Genomic DNA, 6,416 nt, shown 5'->3' with positions numbered 1-6,416 from the left:
TGAGGGACAAAAGGGGATATGAGTTCCTTAATATAGAGCAATGGAAGATGTTTGTTGTAGCCTATGAGGCCAGGTTTCGTTCCATATCTAAATATGCTACTGAGCTTTACTTCAGTCCATAATATAGGATTTCACCACTTTGTGAAAGGATTGAGGTCAAAATCTTTACTACGGTTTCATAGATTGATTTTATATCAAAAAGGGTCTTGATACAACTATTACAATGATATTAATGCTTACTTGGTTAGAGTTATGGATTGTGTTACTTCTTCTAGTGACCTGATCTATGAAAGAATGTATATCGCTTGGGATAGAGACAGAATGGGTCGGATTTGGTAATGTTTTGTAGTTATTCAATGGGTAGAAATGTGCTGGTCATTTGGATACGATCTTCTCGATAGGTATAATTTGTTCTAGTGGATGATCTTTGATAAGATTAATGCGTTTAGGTTGTTGAGTATATTCCAAAGATTCTAAGTAAGGATTCGTGATTTCTTCGTAAGCTCCAAGGAAGTGGATAGATATAGGAACGACAAGATTATAGGTATAGGAAGACCCAACAAGTAAACTTAGGTAAAGGCAATCAAAGATTTTAGTAAGAACGTGCGTATAAAATTGGGTTAGACCTTTGGATTTGGTTGGTAAAGATGGGTTTGAGGTGTCATGTCGACTTTAAGGTTGACTTGTGGTAATGGAAATGGCAACTGAGTATGATGGTAACAAGAGTTCGTGATATATTGTGATTGGGATGCAATTATAGGATAAGAATTTTTAGTTAAATAAATTCGATATGGGAATAACGACTTTGTCACGACCCAACCTTGTGGGCCGCGACTACGATCCGACCTGGACCCCCGTACGTATACCTATCAACTGTAGTCAAATCAAACTATGAACAAGAGATACTACTCACAAAACCCCCACTGAGTTAAAACATTTTCATATACATGTAACCTCTTTCATTCATATCGTACCATAAAAGGGTATGCAAGCCGACAAGGCTGCCATAACATAAAATCATTTACAACATGCCGTATAGGCACAACCAAAATAAACTCATAAACAACCCACTAGGGGACTCAGTATCATAATCATTATGTACCATACTTGGCCTTTTATGAAACTCGGTGTCATTATCATATACCATACCCGGTCCTTTATAGGACTCGGTGTCATTATCAACCACGCACAGGTGGATCATTATCTGAAACTTAATAAGGTAGTCATACAGACTATCATTCGTGGATCAGGATAATAATCATCTCAGGTGCCCTTTGAGTGCCCCTAGGGCTACATTAAGTGAAGTCTCAAGAGTTGTAGACACATTTTAGGGTAATGCCAACCGCTTAAGGAAATCAAGGACATCTTTCATCACAGATTCCCTAGGAATGGGAGCTTATATCCCCACTACTAATCAACATATAGACGGTTCAGGGAAGCTAGCTCAACTACGATGAGAGTTTTCTCGCCAACGAGTGAATATGAGACATATAGCGTATTTAGAACTTGGGAATAGGAGCTTCAGTATCAAGAAGTGAATAAGAGTTATAGTTCATGTTTCCTGTATGTCCAATTACTATCTCACATATAGCAGGTTCGAGGGTGATAGCTCAGCTATCTTACGAGCCTTAGCATTTAGGAGTGAACTCGAGTTATGAGTTATACTCGGAACTTACAATTAGAAATACCTCTACACTCATATCATATCTCATTTCATTTACAATTAAGACATCCCAAAAGAAAAAAGCAATAGATTCTACATATATTACCTTTTATCATATAGAAACCTAAAAGGGCAATAACTCAACTATTTCAGGAGTTCTACCATCACAAAGTGGATGAGAACTACGAACTATACTCAGAGCTTTATGAATGGAAATATCCTCATATTTCATATATAAACCATTTATAATTTATATCTAAGACATTCCAAAAGAAAGAATAATAACCTTACATACTTATGCCAAAAACATGCCAAGAGAAAGCTTCACATACCTCTTATCGATTGCTTTAAACCCGACTTGTCTCGTCATCCTCTGAACCTATTTAACAAGAAGGTAATACTAGTATCAAGAATCTTTGACTTTCCAGCTTTTAATTCTGTCACCAACTATCCATAGGAACCAATTCCTTATTCACCTTCCTCGACTAGTCTCGACTAGTGTATTAGTTAGTTAAGAAGTCAAAGAAATTCGGGCATCATCTCCTCTATAACATGCCCTATCCGAATTTCCAATCACGTCCATAATCACCACATTCAACCAACAAAAACACCCTGCTACATATATACAAGCAATTCACATCAACATTACACAATACAAACTTCAAATGACTCGCTCAAAATTATGATATCCAAAATAGGGTTTCTAGTCTCTATTTTGTAAAACCTTTAACCGTACGAAGTGGAGGGTCATGTGGATGCAACCAACAGATCCCAAATATTTTTTATAATACTTTTAGGCCCTGAAACACACAACCACACACCTACAGCAACACCCCACATGCACAACGCCTCACTTCGACTACAATTTAACTATAATGACTTCCATTTTTGATTGTTTCCAACGTCAAGCATTTCTATGATATTTTTATATTTCCAGCCACCTACACAAATATAATACAATTCATACCAACACCATAACCTCCAAATTGAAAGTAAAGACCTTACCTTACCCGAAATTGGCCAAAACTCGCCAAAACTATCAAAACGTGAATTCTAAACAACATACTATCTTGTATTGTCGCTTAGTTTCGAAGGGGTAATTGAGAGAAACGGGTTTTGTGGACTCAATGAAAGTTATATACATGTATCTTAGGGTCGCATAAAATTTTGAATCGCCCCTACAACAATTTTTTACAAAAAAATATGCCCAAAATACCAACAGCAGTCCGTGTAGGATTTCCAAAATAAAATCTGGACAGCACCTCCCTCATACTTCATCACCCGTTTTTGAGCAGAGAAAAGTAAAACTGGGTTTTAGAGTCTAAATAAAAGTTATATCCCTATGAAATATATTTCCAAAACATCTTGAATCACTTGAAATGAAGTCTTACACAAGGAGTTATACTCGTATTACTAACCGCAGTACCATTCAAAAACGGGTCTGTTAACAAGAAAAAAAACCTTCTCTTTGGCCTAACAATAAATTTTATGTTGTTAAACACCGTCATATCACCATAGGATACCAAAATAATTAATTCACAAAACAAAATCGGGACTTACCATTTTCTTGAAGCAAACCCGTAGCCCTTCTTCTTCTCCCTCTTAATTTTTCTCTCAACTTCTAAGTCAATAAAAGGATGAACAATGAGTTTCTTAGTCATCCATACATAGATATATATCTTTTTGGAGAGTGATATGTGTCATACCCTAAGGGTGACACGTGTTACACCCTTAGGCAGCCACCTCAATCATGCAACCAATCTATGGTTGCCATTTGGCAGGTGGGGTCAACCCCAGGGTGTGTCACCTACTTCCACATATCGCGTGCTGCCATATGTCAAGTAGGTGAGTCACCTACTTGCTTCAAGTAGGGGCGTCATCTCCTTATTTCTCTTCCGTGGGTTTGTAATCTCGTCACACTTTAAAAGCCTATATATTTCTTGCTACTTAATCTCAATATGCACTCGAGTAGCTTAAGTACGTAAGACCTCCCAGTTGGTAGCTTACGCGAGTCAATCAAGTCCTATGACTCATTTCTCGGCCTTCAACTCCTTTCAAATTTTTATCACCCTGTTTCCAATCTTTCCTATTATTGGGGTATCTCATTCTCCCCTTCTTAGAGTTGTTTGATAGTGTTATAGACTATCTGACTCACATGATGACTTCTAAGAAACTTAAGAGCCTTCCGAGAAACTTAAGAAGCTTAAGAAGCATTCCAAGATACCAAAGTACGGGGTGTAACAAACTTGTGAGAATCTAAGGCTATGGTTTTCTACTATTTGGTGAGCAGCACAGTCATATGAAAAGTTATAGAATGTGTTGAGACACCACTCAAATAGAATTGAAATGAGCTAGAGTCATAAATTGAAAGAATTAGTAGGATGTAGTTCAACCTTCGGAAGGAGGTGAGAACAAAGATAGTTACTATGATTGCAAGGCCAAAGATGTATATTTGGAGAGAGTGAAGAATTAGATTCAGAGACATGTGGTACCATATGTTTTGCTCTGGTTATAGTGATAGTGTACATGTTACGTGTCATTTATATAGGTTAAGATGTTTTTTGATAAGATTTGAGAAAGAATTCTATATGTGTTCTACTCGAGTGTGGTGACAAGTTCTTTTATGGTTTTAAGTTTCGTATTTGATATATTTGAATTTTTAATGAAGGATATAGTAAGGTCAATGGAAGGGCGATCTATGATAAACTAAGATACGTGAGTTCATAAAAAATTTAAGGTATGAGCTAATGTTCATAAATAAGGGAATTAGGTGACACGATTGGAATCAGAATTTAAGTTTTTCATTATGAGTCTATGTTCGTAGTAGTATATTTTGTCCAGGTATGTATTGATAAGGTAAGAAATGATTGATTGCATCAGATATTGCGCATTTAGAAGGAATTGTGCATGGTTTGAATCGTAAATTTAGTTACTTTTGATTGTTAAAGGACCTAAGAGAGGGTTCCACTAAACATTTTGGTTTAGAATATGAGGTCAAATATCATGGGTTGTTGATAAAAGAATAAGATTGGTAAACAAGTTAGTGAAATGAACAAGAGGTTGCTATATTAAAGAGTTCAAGGTATTTGAAATTTTTGTCATAGAACGAATCCAAGGAAGTGAAGGAATAGTACATCGAGTATAGACCCTTGAATCAGAATTGAAGGTGGTATGGATTTTTTCCTTCGAATTCATATATGACCATGCAATGCAAACTAGTTTGGCACAAACTTACTAGGGGTTTATCAATGACTTTTATGAAGTTTGGTTTTGATTTGAGAGAAAAGCAGTGATGTGTGAAAGATGCTACGTTTTTATGTTGGTTTGGATTGTTTCAATTATGGTAGATGACTTATGGGGGAACTATGGTATGGACCTACAGTTCTACATGGTTATTGAGAATTTTAATAGGATTGAAACTACTCTGTTGTTTGGATACACAGACTGTTGTAATGTGTTACATAGACACTTGATGGTAAATAGAGGTTCTATGCTCATAGTATACAAAATTATTGAGGTGACCAAAAATATCTTTAAGTTTTGGCACGAGGTATATGATGATTTGATTTAGATTATTCTTACATAGGCTCACAATTTGAGGTACTCTATACATCCTGGTGTAACTAAGATGTATCGTGATCTGAGATAATATTATTAGTGGAGTAGAATGAAGCTTGAAATTGTTAATTGTATTGCTCAGCATCCGAATTGTCAGCAGATAAAATATGAGCACCAGAGGCCTGGAGGTACACTTCAGAGAATGTCAATTCCTGAATGGAAGTGGAAAATGATTGCAATGGATTTCGTGGTTGGTGTTTCAAAGACACTGTTAAGTTTGATTCGATATGAATTATTATTGACATATTAACTAAGTCACACACTTAATTCCAGTTAAGGTGGATTATAATGCAAAAAACAAAGTTAGCCAAACTCTATATTCGTGAGATTGTTTGATTGCACAGAGTTCAGATTTCCATCATATATGATAGAGGTACGTAATTTAGTTATAACTTTAGGAGGAGATTGTAGCTATTCTAGATAGAGAGGTTCGTAAGTTAAGGTCAAGGGAGATTGCATCTGTGAAGGTCCAATGGAAGAATCTCTTGATTAAGGAGTCCACTTGGGAGACTGAGGCAGATATGTGTGGAAGATATCCACATCTGTTCATTGATTAAGGTACCATTTTCTACCCTCATTGTTCTTTTTATCATTTGGGGATGAACGGTGGCTAAATTGGTATCTGTTGTAATGACCCATTAGGTCATTTTGAGTACTAGAGCTTTTTATTTCATAAAAAACTCACACCATAAATTTTAATGGGTATTTTGGACTATTCGTTTAACTAGGATTAATTAATTGATAGTTAATTTAAAATAATTAATTTAGTTAGTAATTAATGGGATAAACCCATAATTTATTTAATACCCTATGTCACTTAGCCCATGTGTAATATTGAATTAAGTAACGAAAATGGTTTGAAATTCTTGAGTCGGATACGCGCATGAACTACAAAGAAAGAGGGATGCTACTTTAGGTAAGATCAATTTGAAACTCCAATTCTTTCAACTTTGCTATTAAATTGTATGATGCCACACATACATTTGTTTATTATATTTTTTTTTAGGAAAAGAACTAAAGTTAGTACGTGGTTGCTGGAGACATGTTTTGGGTAAAACAAAATATTAGTGGACAAACAAATTATAAGTAAATTAGCAAGATAATGATGACAAATATTGAGTGGGGTATTAATAAA

The sequence above is a fragment of the Solanum dulcamara genome, chromosome 12 (assembly GCF_947179165.1).
Source record: "Solanum dulcamara chromosome 12, daSolDulc1.2, whole genome shotgun sequence".
NCBI classification, from domain to species: Eukaryota; Viridiplantae; Streptophyta; class Magnoliopsida; order Solanales; family Solanaceae; genus Solanum; species Solanum dulcamara.
This window is presented reverse-complemented; position numbering follows the sequence as displayed.